Raw genomic sequence first — 20,936 nt, 5'->3', positions numbered from 1 at the left:
ATGAATTTCCAATTCTCCATATATTTGGGGTTGAGCCAAGTCTTTCTGTAACACTGTAAAATCTCATTGCATAGTCCCTGTTGCTATCATGAGGGTCCTATACCACTCTGATGCCATTTCATCTTTAACGAGTGTCAGGAATACATTTTTCTCCCTTTAGTAGATGTGGGAAAGGCCAAATGATTAATCTCAATCTTTTAGTAGAACTATATCTCAGAGCTATGGCTATGTCAAGTGTTTCAGTCCTTCCTACAGTGGTTTTATTTTTTCTCCCCCAAACATCAACAACACCAATTCAGAGACTCCCAAAAGTATTATACAATCATTGTAATAGGGTTATGGTATATGATATTTGATCTAAGCCTGGCACAGATGTAGCCCCACTTAATCCTTTCCCTGCATGCATGTTCCCAACATATTTCCTTGAAGCTTTATCTCATGTTCTATGCCCCCTCATATGAATTTTAAATGATAAGGAAGGCTGGGTGGAGGTAGAGAGGATTCCCCTCCCACTACCTCCACTGGGATAGGTTCAATAATTTTGCTTCTATAATGTCCTTTTCCCTAGAAAAGAGAATAGACCTTGGCTATGGAGAAAGCTCTGGGCTTGTATCACAATCTTTTAAAAAAGTGTTTTAAATGATTTATTGGAATTACATTGGTTAAATTATATAGGTTTCAAGTGTACAGTTCCATAATATATCATTTGAATATTGCACCATATTCCCACCACCCAAAGTCAAATATCCTCTGTCACTATATATTTGACCCCCCTTTACTACCTCTCTCACTCCTCCTTCCCTATGGTAACCACCCTTGTGGGAACCCTTTTCACGTCCCGCGTGGTTCAGGGTTCCAGTTCAGGGTTCGGGTTCTGGAGAAGGCCGCACACAAATGAAAAGAGAGTTGGAAAAGTATTAATTTGGAAATATTGGGGGCCAGGCGGGAGCCCAACTCTAGTGGAAGGACTACCCCTTGCTCTGGCTTTGCAATCCCTTTTATTGAGACTATGGGATACGCCCATAACCTTTAGGCAGGAAATTCCAATAACAGAAATTTACATGAAACAAACAGGTGGAGGCTGCTTCAGCTAACAATGTTTCAACTAAACAGTGAGTGATCAAAACAATTAAGGTTGTTGACCAGCCTTCCCAGTTTCCTGGCCACATCTTTCTATTAGTGGTAGAATGATTGGTTTCCGGCACACCATACTGTTGTTTATGTCTATGAGTTTCTGTTAGTTTGTTTGTCTTATTTTGTTCATTTGTTGCTTTCAGCTTTATATCCCACATATGAGTGAAATCATATGGTTCTTCACTTTTTCTGTTTAACTTATTTTGCTTAGCAAGGATAAAAATCATATGATTATACCAAGTAAGTACAGAGTCAAATGGTAAGACAATACCTACCACCCACGATGAGAAGCTACAATCAAAGTATAGAACAAAGTGGAAAGATATAGAGGGTTAAAGTTTTGGGACTAATAAAAATCTATCATATTTTGCCATCTCAGACAAAATTATTCCTCTCCATATGTAATATGTATTCACAATCTGGATGAAAAGGCGACAATGTAGTAAATCTAATCGAAAGTAACCTCTCAGGGTTATCTTATCATGAATTCCTAACTGGGTAAGCCAAGGTGGGGAGTCATGCCTCAGACATTTAACTTCTTTAGTAAAATGTTATCTTTGCCTTAAAGAATCCCATTGTTTTTGTGCATCTAGGTTAAAACACCTTTGAAATGTTTCCTTTTCATACCCCTTGGAAGCATAAAAACTCCTAAGAGAGCACACAATATTTTTAACTATTCTGTAGCCCAGTTCCCACCTTGCTTTCTCCCACCTTTATGTAATCTTTCTTGCCTTCCCTCCTTATTTCCAAATGCATAAAAGAAACTGCAAAACTGCAATTCTCCAGACCATTTGAGATCTTGGTTCCCATTATTGTTACCAGTTTGGCAAAATAAATTATTAAACATTTCCTACAGTTTGAATGTTTATTATATAGACACCACCAATTCATAGACTCCCAAAAGTATATAATCATTATACTAGGGTCATGTTGTATGATCTTTAATCTAAGTCTGGCACAGATGTACCCCCGACTTAATTTGGCAACTTGAAATTAAAAACAACTAACCAGAGGAGGGAAGACAAAATGGCAGCAGAATAGATGGATGTGTCCTGAACCTTTTCCTGGAGCAGATAGAATGAGCAGCTGAAACGAATAACATCCACCACTAATTGGCAAAGGAGACACAGCTGGTGAGACAATTTGCAGCGAGGAAGGGCAGAGGACCACGGGAAAAAGGTAAAATAAAGAATCTGGGTAGGAGAGATCTGCCAGACCTCTGAGCCCAGAGGGAGCACACACGGCACTGAGCCGCGTCCCTTGGGTCAGGTACAGCGTCTCACTGTGGAAAGAAGGGCCACAGGACTGCTGGAGGCAGGGGATTCTAGATCTGGGTCCACAGTCACAAAAGGCTGAGCCCAGAGGGGGCAGGCTGAAGGGCTGGCCAGACCGAGCAGTGCCATCAGGAGAGGAGCTCAAAGAGGTGCAGTCTTTCCCCTCTCTGTGGCCTGTGCTTTTCTTCACTGAACCTAGTTCATAGGACCTTTTGGATATGGACACTTACCCATGGCTGAGGTGCAGGAGAAGGTGCGGACTTGTAGAGTCTGGGGAGAGGCTGGGGAGAAGAGAGGGTCCAGGAGACATGGCAGTGAGTCTGAAGCTGAGTCATACCTGAGCCCGGGACCTGGGAAGCCATTTTGTCCTGAAGAGATAGCCCCTCCCTCCAGTCTCCAGACAACCAATACAGCCACACCCAGATTCCACCCTGAATGGTAAAAAGAATTTTTAAAAAATCTGACAGTCCACAGGTCTTGGCCTAAAGAGAGGCCTTCAGTCCCAGCAACAGGAAACTGAGAAACTGAAGACAGTACAGAAGACTGGGATCTTAAGCCAGCCAAAGGACCGACACTTCACTTTTTCATTTTCATTTTATTTTATTATTATTTTGGTATCTCTTTTTCTTCTTTTTTCTTTATTTTCCTTTTTTGTGTTTGTTGCATTATTTTCTATTTCTTTTCACATTATTTTTCCATCATTCTATTTTATTTCATTTGCTATTTTTTTTTATTTTTATACCATTTTTAAAATCAATTTTTTGTAAATTTATTATTATTATTATTATTATTATTATTATTATTATTATTTTCTTCTGGTTCTCTTTCTTCTTATCCACTCATCCCCTTTCTAATTCCTCTATACTGAACTGATGTCCTCCCCATATTGATCCAATTCTTAATCTTATTTTCTGTATATAAGCTCAGCCTCTACAGATTCTGCCCCCACCCTCTTTGCTGGGTGTTTGGTGTTTGCATTTTTTTTGTTTATCTGTTTGTTCTGTGATGTTCTCTCTCTCTCTCTCTCTCTCTCTCTCTCTCTCTCTCTCTATATATATATATATATATATATATATATATATATATATATATATTTTTTTTTTTTCCTTTTTCTTTTCTGTCTTATCTTTTTTTCTGTCTTCGATATCATTAGTGCTCTCTTTTCTCTCCCCTAATTGTCTTTTCAGGTGGTCACTTATATTGGGGTTATCAGTGTCATGAGTACATTCATGTTTTGTTCCCTTTGTGTCATGTCTTGGCAAGGTGAATTTTATCCTGTCTGGAAATGTGCTAGAGAGCGAGCCACCTAACCAGATACCTGGAGAGGAAACTCCATCCACAAATGGGTAAATAACATCCCAGAACCAACTACAGAGGCAGGAAGAAGGCGGCAGTGAGGGAGAGAATGTGAGTGAGTGAGGGAGCAAAAGAGGAGTGTGTGGTCATGTGGTGTGTTTGTGTGAGTATGTGTGTGTGTGAGTGAGGCACAGTTAGATCCCACAGGACCTTCAGGGGCAGGCTAAGTGGCTCGCCTAACTAGGCAGCCCCTGCTACCATTGCAAACAGTACTGGGAGGCCAGCCCTTCCACAGAGGCCTAGCCTTTTAGAAGGGGAGAGCTGCTGTAACTGGGAGCCCAGTCTCACCTCCACCCAGGGTGCCTTCAGATAACACCTGGGACTCTAACACCAAACCTGCCAGGGACCTGCTACCTGGGCTGTGGTCCCATGGTCACCAAGTGTCCATCCACCCTGGGCGCAAGCTCCTCTGAGTTCTGAATTGTGCTGCCCTCTTACCGGACCAATGCTTTAGCCCAGGGCATTGCGACACATTGATCAGGAACTACGCAAACAACCCAACCCTGTCTGAGTAGAAACAGCAGCAAGAGCAGCCCACCCACAACTGAGGAGTGGCAGCCCCATGCAGCCGACTCCTGTCTGAGGAGCAGTATCTGTGTGAGCAGCCCGCACCAGTCTGAGTAGGAGCAGCGACACCCAGACCACACCCACCTGACAAGCAGCAACCAGGTGAGCGGTTCGCCCCTGTCTGAGGAGCAGCAGCCACATGTGCAACTCACTATTGTCTGAGGAACATCAGCCGTGCAACCAGCCTGTCCCCCATCTGAGGAGCAGCAGCTGTGTGAACAGCCTGCCCCTGTTCAATGAACAGCAGCTGCACTAGCAGCCTGACCCCGTATGAGGATAAGCAGCCATGTGTGCTACCAGCCCCTATCCAAGGAGCATCAGCCTCAGGAGCAGCCAGCCCCATCTGAGAAATAGCAGCCATTCACAGCCATACCCCATCAAAGTAGCAGCAGCCACATGAGCAGTCCACATATTGATCAGCCCACCTCTGTCCAAGGAACAGAAGCTCTGCCAGCAGCCTCCCACCACCAGCCTGAAGAGCCAAAACTGCTGCGAACTGCACCCACCAGAGGAGCCACTGCCACTCAAGGAGCAGGCCCTGCATGACTCGACATCCAGATCCATCAGTGAGATCAAAAATGGGTCGACAAAGAAACCCCCAAAGTAAGGAAAAGGAGGAATCACCAGAAAAGCAGCTAAGTGAAACAAAGGCATGCAATATATCAGAAAAAGAATTCAGAATAAGGATCATACAGTTCATAAAGAAGATGGATGAAAAAAATCAACAACTTATGTAAGAATCAAGAGGAAATGAAGAGTGATATAGCTGAAACAAAAAACAGCATGGAAAGTTTCAACAGTAAACTATGAAAAGCGGAGGATGAAATTAGCGAATTAGAAGACAAGGAAGCAAAACACACCCAAATTGAATTGCAATTGGAGAAAAAAATTAAAATACAGGGGGAGAGCCTAAGGGAGCTATAGGACAACATGAAATGAAGCAACATACGAATAATAGGGATTTCAGAACAAAAGGTAAAGGAACAAAGTTTAGAAAACGTATTTGAAGAAATAATTTCAGTAAATTTCCTTGATTTAAGGAAGAAAAATGTCACAGAAGCATAGAGAGTCCCAAACAAGATGAATCCAAAAAGACCCACACCAAGACAAATCATAATTATGATGGCAAATGTTCAGGACAAGGAGAGAATCTTAAAGGCTGCAAGAGAGAGACAGAAAGTTACATAAAAGGGAACTCCCATTAGATTATCAAATGATTTCTCAAGAAAAACACATAAGGTAAGAAACAAATGGAAGGAAATTTACACAGTGATGCAAAACAAAGGACCGAATTCAAGAATACTCTATCCAGCAAGGCTATCATTCAAAATTGAAGGAGAAATAAGGAGCTTCACAGACAAAAAAAAAACAACAACACACACACAAAAAAAAAAACAAACCCAAAAAACCACACAAAAAAACACACAAAACAACAACAACTAAGGGAGTTTATCACTACCAACCCAGTAATTCAAGAAATGCTAATGCGACTGGTGTAAAAAGAAGAAATAAAAAGGGAAGAAGGAACACAGGTAAAAAAAAAAATGGCTACAAACAAGTTCCTATTAAGAATAACTTTAAAAGTAAATGGACTAAATGCTCCAATCAAAAGACATCGAGTGGCTGAAGGGATAAAAAAACATGACCCATATATATGCTATCCACAAGAGAACCACCACAGAACAAAGGACTCACACAGATTGAAAGTGAAGGGATGAAAAAATATCTTTCAGACAAATGGAAATGAAAAAAAAAATCTGCAGTACCAATACTTATATCTAACAAAATAGACCTCAAAGTCAAGGTCATAACAAGAGATAAGGAAGGCCACTTCATAATACTAAAGGGATCGATACAACAAGAAGATAAAACCCTGATAAACATATATGCACCCAATGCAGGAGCACCCAAATACATAAAACAACTCCTGGAAGATACCAAGGGAGAGATCGACAACAATCCTATCTAATAAAAGAGTAATATGCAAATTAGCCATCACTCCGCTACAAAAATGGCGGTGCCCATAGCCACAAGATGGCTGCGCCCAGTGCTCTCAGCCCTGCTGGAAGCCCACAGTCTGGCTGGAAGGTACTCGCACCACCACGCACTGGTCCCCGCCGCCATTGGAGGCAGCACGGGGTGTGCGGCTGGGAGGCACTTGCGACCCCACCCGCCGATTCCTGCCACCAGTGGAGGCAGCACGAGGTGTGCAGCTGGGAGTCACTCGTGACCCCACGCACTGATCCCCGCCTCCAGCGGAGGCAGCACAGGATGTGCTGCTGGAAGGCGCCAGGCCCCAAGGCACCGATCCCCACTGCCATCGGAGGCAGCAAGGGGTGTGCACCTGGGAGGCACTCGCGCCCCCACGCACAGATCCCTGCCACCATCGGAGGCAGCACGAGGTGTGCGGCTGGGAGGCGCCTGCGGTGTCCAGCCAGGGGTCGCGAGGGATGCGCCCACTCAGGTAGGGGATCAAGCCTGGCTCCTCTGCAGCCTCTGGAATGTCTGGGGCTGAGCAGCAAGGCTGGAGTGTTTGGGCCTATGTGCCCTGCCAGGGGTCATGGGGACGAAGTGGACAGGCGGGATCCACCTACTCCAGTGGCAGATCCAGCCTCACTGCCCCAGCCTCCGGCATGTCTGGGCCTGTCAGCCTCTCCATGAGGCTGTATGCTGCGTCCAGGGGATACACAAGTGCGTCTTCTGGCTCAGAGGGACTTGATGCTGTGTCCCAGTTAGTGCTGGCCCAGACTCTGACAGCAGGGAGGAGGAAGTCCCACCCCCACAGAATCAGCCAGAATCAGCCATTGGTCAGACAGCTCTCAGTGGCCTGACAGCCATCTGACAGCAGGGAGGAGGAAGTCCCACCCCTAGAGAATTGGCCTTTGGTCAGACAGCTCCCTGCCACCTGACACCAGGACTCTCATTCACCTGACAGCAGGGAGCTGGGACTATGTCTAAACATCTACTATTGATACAGGTAGCTCTGCAGCCAAAAGAAGCCGGCATCATCAACAGAAAATGTCTAAAGATCAACGTGCCTCTGAACTTGAAAGAAGGCGGCAGTGTCGACAGAATATGTCCAAAGAACAGTCATCAACAAGTACTACCAACACTGGTAGGAACTGCCTTCTCATCGAAAATGGAGTACATGAGGATGCAATTCTCGAACATAGTTGTGGTGGAATGACTGTTAGATGTCAATTTTGCCTATCACTAAATTTCTCCGATGAAAAACCATCTGATGGAAAATTTACTCGATGTTGTAGCAAAGGTAAAGTCTGTCCAAATGATATACATTTTCCAGAATACCCAGCATATTTAAAAAGACAGTAAAAATTTCATGGAAAATATTCGTTCCATAAATAGTTCTTTTGCTTTTGCTTCCATGGGTGCAAATATTTCATCTCCATCAGGATATGGGCCATACTGTTTTAGAATACATGGACAAGTTTATAACCATACTGGAACTTTACATCCTTCAGATGGTGTTTCTCGGAAGTTTGCTCAACTCTATATTTTGGATACAGCCGAAGCGACAAGTAAAAGATTAGCAATGCCAGAAAACCAGGGCTGCTCAGAAAGACTCATGATCAACATCAACAACCTCATGCATGAAATAAATGAATTAACAAAATCGTACAAGATGTTACATGAGGTAGAAAAAGAAGCAGAATCTGAAGCAGCAGCAAAAGGTATAGCTCCCACGGAAGTAACTATGGTGATTAAATACGATGGTAATAGTGACCCAGGGAGATATAATTCTCCCCGTGTAACTGAAGTTGCTGTCATATTCAGAAATGAAGATGGAGAACCTCCTTTTGAAAGGGACTTGGTCATTCACTGTAAACCAGATCACAATAATCCAAATGCCACTAAAATGAAACAAATCAGTATCCTGTTTCCTACATTAGATGCAATGACGTATCCTATTCTTTTTCCATATGGTGAAAAAGGCTGGGGAACAGATATCGCATTAAGACTCAGAGACAGCAGTGTACTCAACAATAATACTAGACAAAATGTAAGGACACGAGTCACACAAATGCAGTATTATGGATTTCATCTCTCTGTGAGGGACACGTTCAATCATATTTTAAATGCAGGAAAGTTAACTCAACAGTTTATTGTGGATTCATATTCAAAAATGGAGGCCAATCGGATAAATTTCATTAAATCAAACCAATCTAAATTAAGAGTTGAAAAATATAGTGATTTGATGGATTATCTCACATCTAGATCTGAAAATGACAATGTGCCGATTGGTAAAATGATAATACTTCCATCATCTTTTGAGGGTAGTCCCAGAAATATGCAGCAGCGATATCAGGATGCTATGGCAATTGTAACAAAGTATGGCAAGCCCGATTTATTCATAACCATGACATGCAACCCAAAATGGGCAGATATTACAAACAATTTACAACGCTGGCAAAAAGTTGAAAACAGTCCTGACTTGGTAGCCAGAGTTTTTAATATTAAGCTGAATGCTCTTTTAAATGATATATGTAAGTTCCATTTATTTGGCAAAGTAATAGCTAAAATTCATGTCATTGAATTTCAGAAACGTGGACTGCATCATGCTCACATATTATTGATATTAGATAGTGAGTCCAAATTACGAACAGAAGATGACATTGACCGTATAGTTAAGGCAGAAATTCCGGATGAAGACCAGTATCCTCGACTTTTTCAAGTTGTAAAATCAAATATGGTACATGGACCATGTGGAATAAAAAATCCAAATAGTCCATGTATGGAAAATGGAAAATGTTCAAAGGGATATCCAAAAGAATTTCAAAATGTGACCATTGGAAATATTGATGGATATCCCAAATATAAACGAAGATCTGGTAGCACTATGTCTATTGGAAATAAAGTTGTCGATAACACTTGGATTTTCCCTTATAACCCATATTTGTGCCTTAAATATAACTGTCATATAAATGTTGAAGTCTGTGCATCAATTAAAAGTGTGACATATTTATTTAAATACATCTATAAAGGGCATGATTGTGTAAATATTCAAATTTCTAAAAAAAATATTATCAATCTTGATGAAGTACAAGACTTCATTGACTCCAGGTATGTGAGCGTTCCTGAGGCTGTTTGGAGACTTTTTGCAATGCGAATGCATGACCAATCTCATGCAATCACAAGATTAGCTACTCATTTGCCAAACGATCAAAATTTGTATTTTCATACTGATGATTTTGCTGAAGTTTTAGATAGGGCTAAAAGGCATAACTCAACTTTGATGGCTTGGTTCTTATTGAATAGAGAAGATTCTAACGCACTTAATTATTATTATTGGGAGATTCCACAGCATTATGTGTTTAATAATTCGTTGTGGGCAAAACGCCAAAAGGGTGGGAATAAAATATTAGGTAGACTGTTCACTGTCAGCTTTAGAGAACCAGAATGATTTTACTTTAGACTTTTGCTTCTGCATATAAAATGTGCGATAAGTTTTGAGGATCTGCGAACTGTAGGAGGTGTAACTTATGATACATTTCATGAAGCTGCTAAACACCGAGGATTATTACTTGACGACACTATCTGGAAAGATACGATTCATGATGCAATCATCCTTAATATGCCCAAACAACTACGGCAACTTTTTGCTTACATATGTGTGTTTGGATGTCCTTCTGCTGCAGACAAATTATGGGATGAGATTAAATCTCATTTTATTGAAGATTTCTGTTGGAAATTGCACCGAAGAGAAGGTGCCTGTGTGAACTATGAAATGCATGCCCTTAACGAAATTCAGGAGGTATTCACATTGCATGGAATGAAATGTTCACATTTCAAATTTCCGGACTATCCTTTATTAATGAATGCAAATACATTTGATGAATCGTATGAGCGACAACAGGCAGAGGTTTTGATAAATTCTCTGAATGATGAACAGTTGGCAGCCTTTCAAACTATAACTTCAGCCATCGAAGATCAAACTGTACACCCCAAATGCTTTTTCTTGGATGGTCCAGGTGGTAGTGGAAAAACATATATGTAAAAGTTTTAATACATTATATTAGAGGTCGTGGTGGTATTGTTTTACCCACAGCATCTACAGGAATTGCTGCAAATTTACTTCTTGGTGGAAGAACCTTTCATTCCCAATATAAATTACCAATTCCATTAAATGAGACTTCAATTTCTAGACTCGATATAAAGAGCGAAGTTGCTAAAACCATTAAAAAGGCCCAACTTCTTATTATTGATGAATGCACCATGGCATCCAGTCATGCTATAAATACCATAGACAGATTACTAAGAGAAATTAAGAATTTGAATGTTGCGTTTGGTGGGAAAGTTCTCCTTCTCGGAGGGGATTTTTGACAATGTCTCAGTATTGTGCCACATGCTATGCGATCGGCCATAGTACAAACGAGTTTAAAGTACTGTGATGTTTGGGGATGTTTCAGACAGTTGTCTCTTAAAACAAATATGAGATCAGAGGATTCTGCTTATAGCGAATGGTTAGTAAAACTTGGAGATGGAAAACTTGATAGCAGTTTCTATTTAGGAATGGATATTATTGAAATCCCCCAGGAAATGATTTGTAACGGATCTGTTATTGAAACTATCTTTGGAAATAGTATATCTATAGGTAATATTAAAAATATATCTAAACGTGCAATTCTTTGTCCAAAAAATGAGCATGTTCAGAAATTAAATGAAGAAATTTTAGATATACTCCATGGAGATTTTCACACCTATTTGAGTGATGATTCCATTGACTCAACAGATGATGCTGAAAAGGAAAATTTTCCCATTGAATTTCTTAATAGTATTACTCCTTTGGGAATGCAGTGTCATAAATTAAAATTAAAAGTCGGTGCAATCATCATGCTATTGAGAAATCTTAATAGTAAATGGGGTCTTTGTAATGGTACCAGATTTATTATCAAAAGATTGCGACCTAACATAATCAAAGCTGAAGTACTAACAGGATCTGCAGAGGGAGAGGTTGTTCTGATTCCAAGAATTGATTTGTCCCCATCTGACACTGGCCTCCCATTTAAATTAATTCGACGACAGTTTCCCATGATGCCAGCATTTGCGATGACTATTAATAAATCACAAGGACAAACTCTAGACAGAGTAGGAATATTCCAACCTGAACCCGTTTTCGCACATGGTCAGTTATATGTTGCTTTCTCTTGAGTTTGATTTGCGTGTGACATTAAAGTTAAAATTGTAAATACTTCATCCCAAGGGAAATTAGTCAAGCACTCTGAAAGTGTTTTCACTCTTAATGTGGTATACAGGGAGATATTAGAATAAGTTTAATCAGTTTATCAGTCATTGTTTGCATCAATGTTGTTTTTATATCATATTTTTGCTGTTTTCATATGACGTTTTTGTTATTTTTATATGTCTTTGTTGTTCTTATATTATTTTGTTTTCGTTTATTAATAAATTAATATATTATTTTCATATACATTTTACTCATTTCCTTTCATCTCTCATACTTCTATTATAGAGAAAGGGCAAATAGCAATATTAACATATTTCCTCTAATTAATTCCCTTTTAATGCACACGAATTTCATGCACCGGGCCACTGTGTGATCCCTGTGGGATCGGGCCTAAACATGCAATCAGACATCCCCTGATGGGTCCCAGATCAGAGAGGGTGCAGGTTGGACTGAGGGACACCCCCCCAGTGCACGAATTTCATGCACCAGGCCTCTAGTACAATCATAGTAGGGGACTTTACTACCCCACTGACATCACTGGATAAATCCTCTAGACAAAAAATCAGCAAAGAAACAGTAATCCTAAATGACTCACTAGATCAGATGGACTTAATTGACATCTTCAGAACATTTCACCCCAAAGCTATGGAATAAACGTTCTTCTAAAGTGCACATAGGACATTTACAAAAATAGACCACATATTGGGTCACAAGCAAAGTGTCCCCAAATTTAAGGAGATTGAAATCATATCAAGCATTTTCTCAGACCACAATGGCATAATATTAGAAATAAACTACAATAAAAACAATACAAAAATTCAAACTTAGAAGCTGAATAGCATGACATTAAACAATGACTGGGTTAGCAAAGACATTAAAGAAGAAATTAAAAACATCCAGGATCTAATGACAATAAAAACACAACAATCCAAAATCTATGGGACACAGTGAAAGTAGTCCTGTGAGGGAAGATTATAGCTCCACAGGCCTACCTCAAAAAAACAAGAAAAAACGGTAGTAAATCATTTAACCCTATAACTTAAAGTATTAGGGAGCAACAAGAAAAGCCCAGAGTGAGCAGAAGGAAGGAGATAATAAAGATCAGAGCAGAAATAAATGACATAGAGAAAAAAAATATATCAATGAAACCAAGAGCTGGTTCTTTGAAAGGATAAACAAGATTGATGAACCTCTAGCCAGGCTCACCAAGAAGGAAAGAGAGAATCCAAATAAAAAAAATGAGAAATGAAAGAGGTGAAATAACAACAGACCTCACAGAAATACAAAGGATTGTTAAAAAATACTATGAACAACTCGATTCCAACAAACTAGACAACATGGAAGAAACAGACATATTCCTAGAAAAATACAACTTTCCAAAACTAAATGAGTAAGACTCTAAAAATATCAATAGGCTGATAACTATGGAAGGTTTTGAAGCAGTCCTTCAAAAGCTTTCAGCAAACAAAAGCCCAGGGCCAGATGGCTTCACAGGGGAGTTTTACCAAACCTTCAAAGAAGAACTAAAATCTATCCTCCTCAGACTATTCCAAAAAATTCAAGAAGAAGGAACACTTCCAAGATCATTCTATGAAGCCAATATCACCCAAATGCCAAAACTAGATATAGACAACAAAATGAGAGAATTACAGGCCAATAAACCTCTTGAATATAGATGCCAAAATCCTCAAAAAAATTCTAGCAAATTGAATTCAGCATTACTTCATAAAGATCATACACCATGACCAAGTAGGATTTATCCCGGGGATGCAAGGATGGTACAATATCTGAAAAACAATAAACCTGATACACCACATAAACAAATTGAAAGATAAAAAATCATATAGTCAGATCAATTGATGCAGAAAAAGCATTTGACAAAATTCAACACCCTTTCTTCATAAAAACTCTCTGCAACATGGGAATAGAAGGATCATACCTCAACATAATAAAAGCCATATATGACAAACTGACAGCTAACATCATACTCAATGGGCAAAAACTAAAACCATTTCCCCTAAGAACAGGAACAAGACAGGGATGCCCACTTTCTCCACTCCTGTTCAACATAGCACTGGAAGTACTAGCCATTGTCATGAGACAAGAAGATGAAATAAAAGGCATTCAAATTTGAAAAGGAGAAGTAATGCTATCTTTATTTGCAGATGACATGATACTGTACATAGAAAACCCTAAGACTCCATCAAAAAAAGTATTATACTTAATAAATGAATTCGGCAATGTAGCAGGATACAAAATTAATGCCAAGAAATCTATGGTATTTCTATACACCAAAAGTGAACTTACAGAAAGAGAGATTTTAAAAAAAATCCCATTTACCATCGCACCAAAAAAATTAAGATACCTAGGCATAAACTTAACCAAGGAGGTAAAAGACCTGTACGGGGAAAACTACATGACACTGAAAAAAGAGACAGAGGAAGACATAAACAGATGGAAGGACATATCGTGTTTATGGATTGGTAGAAACAACATCATTAAAATGTCCACACTACCAAAAACAATCTATAGATTCAATGCACTCCCCATTAAAATACCAACGGCATATTTCACAGACCTAGAACAAACTTTCCAAAAGTTCATCTGGAATAAAAAAGACACCTAATAGCTGCAGCAATCCTGAGAAAGAAGAAGAAAATGGCTGGGATCTCAATACCAGTTATTAAGCTGTATTACAGAGCCACTGTTCTCAAAACTGCCTGGTACTGGCACAAGAACAGACATATAGATTAATGGAATAGAATAGAGTACCCTGAAATCAACCAAAACCACTATGCTCAATTAATATTCGACAAAGGAGGCATGAACACACAATGGAGTCAAGACAGTCTCTTCAATAAATGGTGTTGGGAAAATTGGACAGATATTTGCAAAACAATGAAACTAGACCACCAACTTACACCATACAAAAAAATAAACTCAAAATGAATAAAAGACTTAAACATAAGACAGGAAACCATAAAAATATTAGGGGAATCAACAGGTAGCAAATCTCAGACATATGCTGAAGCAATTTCTTCAGCGATACCACTCCTAGTGAAAAGAGAAAATAAACAAATGTGACTACGTCAAAGTAAAAAGCTTTTACACAGCAAAAGAAACCATCAACAAAACAACAAGAAAGTCCACTGTATGGGAGAACATATTTGCAAATGATATCGATGATAAGGGTTTAATCTCCACCATTTACAGGGAACTCATACAATTTAACAAAAGGAAGATAAACAACCCAATCAAAAAATGGGTAATGGACCTAAATAGATACTTTTTGATAGAAGACAGAACGAAGGCCAAGAGACATATGCAAACATGCTCTAAGTCACTAATTATCTAAGAGATGAAAATCAAAATGACAATGCAGTACCATCTCACACCTGTCTGAATGGCTATCACCAACAAATCAACAAACGACAAGTCCTGGTGAGCATACAGAGAAAAAAAAAAACCCTCGTGCACTGCTGGTGGGAATGCAGATTAGTGCAGCTACTGTGGAGAACAGTATGGAGTTTCCTCAAAAAACTAAAAATGGAACTCCCATTTGACCCAGTAATCCCACTTCTAGGAATATATCCCAAGAAACTAGAAACACCAATCAGAAAGGATATATGCACCACTATGTTTATAGAGGCATAAATCACCATAGCTAACATTTGGAAACAGACTAAGTGCCCATCAGCAGATGAGTGGATTAAAAAACAGTGGTATATCTACACAACAGAATACTATGCTGCTATAAAGAACAAGGAATTCTTACCATTTGCAGCATGGATGGAACTGGAGAGCATTATGCTAAGTGAAATAAGCCAATCAGAGAAAGAAAAATACCACATGATCTCACTCATTTATGGAATATAATGAACAACATAAACTGATGAACAAAAACAGATCCAGGGACAGAGAAGCATGGATCAGATGCTCAAACCTTAGAGGAAAGGTAGGGAATGGTGGGGGTAAGAGGGAGATATCAACCGAAGGACTTGTATGCATGCATATAAGCCTAACCAATGGACACAGACGCCAGGGGGGTGAGGGCATGAGTGGGGGCATAGGGGGTACTGAGGGGATAAGGATACATATGTAATACCTTAATCAATAAACAAATAAAAACAACATAAAAACAACTAACCAACCATTGCAAAAAAACATAAACCATACTTCCAGTTTCAGCTTCACTATGCAAATAACTTTAAGTGATCACTCTAGTTCCTAAACTACAAAACTTAAGAGAAAGTAAAAATCAGTGACATTAACCAGCAGAAAACTGACATCACAGGGTAATTACCTCCCCAAATCTGTAAATAGGAACACATCCAGAGAGTTATAGCAACCAAGAAATGCCTACCTAAAGCAGAAGCTGCTGGAGCCATGAACCTATAACATTTAAATAGTAATTTTAACAAGTTGCTACAGGCTGAATGTGAATAGTATAACATTGAGAAACTCTTGGAGGCCATAGTTCAATTCATAGATCCTTCACATCCTTTATTAAATTTTTAATCAGGTATTTTATTGTTTTGTTGCAATTACAAAGGAATTGTGTGTGTGTGTGTGTGTGTGTGTGTGTGTGTGTTTTCTTTTAATTAAAGTTTATTGTTAGTATATAGGCATACACTACGTTTTTACTCATGGATTTTGTGTCCTGCAACTTTAATGGAATGTTTCTTGTTTCTAATAGTTTTTGGTGGAATCTTTAGCGTTTTCTATATTAGGACTCATGTCATCTGCCAAATGTCACAGTTTTAGCTCTTCATTCCCAATTCAGATATCATTTATTTATTTCTCTTGCCTGATTGCTCTGGCTAGGAATTCCAGCACTATTTTGAATAAGAGTGGTGAGAGTGGCAACCTTGTCTTGCTCCTGATCTTAGAGGAAAAGCTTTCAGTTTTTCAGTATTGATCATGATATTTGCTGAGGTTTTTGTCATATATGGCCTTTATTATGTTGAGGTACCTTCCTTCTATACCCATTTTATTGAGTGTTTTAATAATAAATAGATGTTGCATCATGTCAAATGCTTACTTGGCACATTACTTGCTTTGGATAAAGGGGCATTGGAAGATAAGTTGCATAAAAAAGCAGTTGTAAAATTGAGTTTCAACTTTTTCTTACATCTTTGTCATTAAGAAAGCAAGCTCAAGCTTGTCATAAAAACACATGGGGCAGAGCCCAATTACCTCAGTCACCCAATAAATGCCAGCCTAGATTATCCAACAGCCTACTGACCCATTGATATGTGAGAAAGCCCAGTCAAGATAGAGTTTCATAGCTTACTTCCAGGTGAAGCTGGACATGTGAGCAATACATTTTTTGTTGTATTTCTTGGTGGCTTTATGGCTGATTGATATAAGATGTAATTGTGGCAAGTGGGGATCAATACCACACTATACTTTGCCTGAGTTTTCAACATTAGTGAATACTTTATGCTCCAGCTCTTTATCTCTTTAATTTTGTAGATACTTACCTGCCCTTACCCTATTCATTTAAGAACCTATTATGGGACAGTAGCTAACCTTATTAAATATACATAGCTAAAGTGATAATGGGCAATGCCAATTGAATGGTATAGCTTTCCTAGGTAACATTTTATTTTTAGCAAGATGTTATTGTTCCATAACCAAAATGAGTACGTAACTTGGTATTTCATAGAGGTGAGTGAATAAGGAAGAGGTCTTTGGGAAAAGAGGCCCATGGTCAATACTCAAAACACATTTCTTTTGTCAGAGATGTGCTTTCTGGGTTTACAAACCTATTCAAGAACAGAGGCAACTATAATACAAAAGCAAAATCCTTGGATTTAGGTTAAACTAAGATCAGTTTCAAGGTCTACTATATCATCTTTGTGATTTTGTAGGAATTGTGATCTTCCCTAAGTCTCAGTTTCCTTATTGATAATATCAGTATCTAATAACAAAATTAAAATGAAGATAAATTAAATAATATATTTGAAAATAATTACTTTACTGTGATATCCATTTAAGAGGACAGTATTAATATAGTACATTTTAACACGGGAGGGAGGCAGATAGGTTTTGGTAGAAATAAAAATTTCTCCACATATTTATGTAGATTAATAAACATAATTCAATTATTTTCAATGTCAAATATGATTTAAACTTACTGAGAAGCTTGTTAAAATGAACATTCCTAGTCCACAACCTCAGAGATGCAGAAAAAGTAAGCCTGAGGCAAAACCCAGGAATATTCATAATAAACAAGCACCTGGATAAATCCCAATGCAGGTGGTTTTCAGTCTTTGTAAAATAACGTCATAATAATCCATTAACCTCTTCTGCCTTAGCTTACTTTTTGAACATCCATTTGTCCATGTACCTCAATTGTAGGCACTATTAAGGTTTGAATCTGGTGTATTTTAAAATGCAAGGTTGATGTGAGATATTAGTAGCTGATGAAATATAAAAATTTAAAATTATATGGAGAGGATGAAGAAAGGAAAATTTATGAGTACCCAGAACAGTATACTAAGAACAACCTCTGTAGAAGTTATGCTGTGTGTACTAGAATTGGTGTATCTCTACAGAGAAAAAACAAACACTAAAATATTGAAAAATATAAAAAACAATTTGCAACAATTCAACTTTTGAAACCCCAATATACTTTCATCTGAAGGACAAAAAGTGATGATCAACTATCTAACCCTTGAAATCATCAGTTAACTGGTTGAACCATGGTTGAATGAGAATGGATAAACATTAATTTTTGCATTAATAATTCTTCAACCTATTCTACAATGGCCATTCGAACTTATCCACTGCTAGATTTAATTCAATAGAAATGCTGACATTTGACTACTGGATATAGAATAAAACCTTTATATTTTTGTGCATTTATAGATCCATCCTTTTACCCTCTCCGATATTCACCCTTGGTTAAGATCTATCTTTATATCTTTGTAATAGGGTTAGTTGAACTTATTAGCACTCGCAGGGGTCCTCAAACTTTTTAAACAGGGGGCCAGTTCACTGTCCCTCAGACTGTTGGAGGGCTGGACTATAGTTTAAAAAAAAAACTATGAACAAATTCCTATGCGCACTGCGGGCCCGGGACGAGTCAGCTGCTAAGCAGGACAGGCAGCGGCACCCGGCGGGCCAGATAAATGTCCTCAGTGGGCCACATGTCTGTTAGCACTGGTAAGTGAAACTGCATTCTATAGCTTCAAAGTGTTATTTCTAGACTTTATCTAAGATAATGCAATTTGTCATCCATCAACTTTCTATGTAGCTTTTAAAATTAAACCTTGCCCTAGCCAGTTTGGCTCAGTGGATAGAGCATCAACCTGCAGACTGAAGGGTCCTGGGTTCAACTCGGTCAAGGGCATGTACCTTGGTTGCAGGACAGGATCCCTGGCCCTGGTCCAGGTGCATGTGGGAGGCAACCAATCAATGTGTCTCTCTCACATTGATGTTTCTCTCTCTCTGTCTCTCCCCCTCCTTTTCACTCTCTCTAAAAAAAAAAAAAATCAATGAAAAAATATCCTAAGGTAAGGGTTAACAACAAAAACAAAAAGAAAACAACTTTTAAATTATCTAATATTTATTCAGTGCATTTAATTTCTCTGTGGTTTATTCATAATTTTTACATCTGGAGAAAATGTTGTCACAGCTTATACATTTAGTATGAAATGCCTTATTTTGTATATATAACAAAGACACATTTTTGTTAGCCTTTAAATAGTCACACTAAGAAAAAATTTAACAAACTGTGATCAAAGTAATACAAATATATGTGTGTTAACATTGAATTCTAAATTGTTTGAAATTGAAATTTAATTTTGAGTGCCATATTTTCAAAAATGTGTTTAACCAAATTATTTTAAACTAGAGGTCCAGTGCACGAAATTCGTGCACAGGGGAGGGGGGTGTCCCTCAGCCCAGCCTGCACCCTCTCCAATCTGGGACCCCTTGAGGGATGTCCAACATCCCTCTCACAATCCAGGACTGCTGGCTCCCAACTGCTCACCTGCCTGCCTTCCTGATTGCCCCTAACCGCTTCTGCCTGCCAGCCTGATCACCCCCTAATCACTCCCCTGCCAGCCTGTTTGCCCCTAACTGCACTCCCCTGCAGGCCTGGTCACCCCTAACTGCCCTTCCCTGCAGGCCTGGTCACCCCCAACTTCCCCTCTGCCAGCTTGGTCACCCCTAACTGCCGTCCCCTGCAGGCCTGGTTCCTCCCAACTGCCCTCCCTTGCTGGCCATCTTGTGGTGGCCATCTTGTGTCCACATGGGGGCAGGATCTTTGACCACGTGAGGGCAGCCATCTTGTGTGTTGGAGTGATGGTCAATCTGCATATTATTCTTTTATTAGATAGGATAGAGGTCTGGTGCATAGGTGGGGGCCAGCTGGTTTGCCCTGAAGGGTGTCCTGGATCAGGGTGGGGGTTCCCTTGGGGCATGGGGCAGCCTGGGCGAGGGGCCTGTGGTGGTTTGCAGGCCGGCCACGTCCCCTGGTGACCCAAGTGGAGGCCCTGGTATCTGGGGTTTATTTATCTTCTACAATTGAAACTTTGTAGCCTGGAGCGGAGCCAAGCCTTCTGCTTGCTCCATGGAGGCAGCCATTTTTGGGGGGATTTATGTATCTTCTATAATTGAAACTTTGTAGCCTTGAGTGGAGGCCTAGGCCAGCAAGGGCAGGCGGAAAGCTTGGCTTCCTCCATTGCCAGGGATACCCAAGCCTCCCTCCTGCTCTCTGTGGCCGTAGCCATCTTGGTTGGGTTTATTTGCATATTCGCTCCTGATTAGCTTGTGGGCATGGCTTGTGGGTGTACTGGAGTGATGGTTAATTTGCATATTACTCTTTTATTATATAGGATTAATTTAAAAATAGTTGTTTCTGGTATATTCAGTGACTTGTACTACAAAATCTGGACTGCTTTTCTGGCCCCAAATCTAGCAAATATGTTTTGTGGGCTTTTTATGTGCTAAGCATTATTCTAAGCATTTCAAATGTATATAATTTAATTCTTGAAACAACCTCAGGAGGATCCATATTACTACTCTAATTTATAAATAAACAGACACAGAGAGATTATTGGAGTTGAAAAATATTTCAGATAGAGTAATTTTAGGAGCCAATATTTGAAAATATTCACTTTGCCTCAAGAGAATACACTCTAGCCCAGCCTGTGTGGCTCAGTGATTGAGCATCACCCTACGAACCAGAAGGTCACAATTCGATTCCTGGTAGGGGCACATGTCTGGGTTGTGGGCTCCATTCCCAGTGTGGGGTGTGCAGGATGCGGCCGATCAATGCTTCTCTCTCATCATTGATGTTTCAATCTTTCTCTCCATCTCCCTTCTTCTCTGAAATCAATACAAATATATTTTTCAAAAAGAGAGAGAAAATACATTCTAACTATAACATT

At 39.5% G+C, this 20,936-nt stretch overlaps 1 pseudogene across 1 annotated transcript in view; it reads left to right on the top strand.

The window, feature by feature from the left end:
* The first annotated feature begins 7,974 nt into the window (after positions 1–7,974).
* LOC308240149 (monofunctional C1-tetrahydrofolate synthase, mitochondrial-like) overlaps positions 7,975–20,936 on the top strand; it is a 54,255-nt pseudogene continuing 41,293 nt past the window's right edge. Inside the window, exon 1 of the transcript in view lies at positions 7,975–8,100. The product of the transcript in view is annotated as a monofunctional C1-tetrahydrofolate synthase, mitochondrial-like (transcript). The remainder of the gene's footprint in view (positions 8,101–20,936) is intronic.

Source organism: Plecotus auritus, assembly GCF_963455305.1.
Source record: "Plecotus auritus genome assembly, chromosome: X".
NCBI classification, from domain to species: domain Eukaryota; kingdom Metazoa; phylum Chordata; class Mammalia; order Chiroptera; family Vespertilionidae; genus Plecotus; species Plecotus auritus.
The sequence above is the reverse complement of the archived record's forward strand: the minus strand, read 5'-3'. Positions and strand labels throughout refer to the sequence as shown.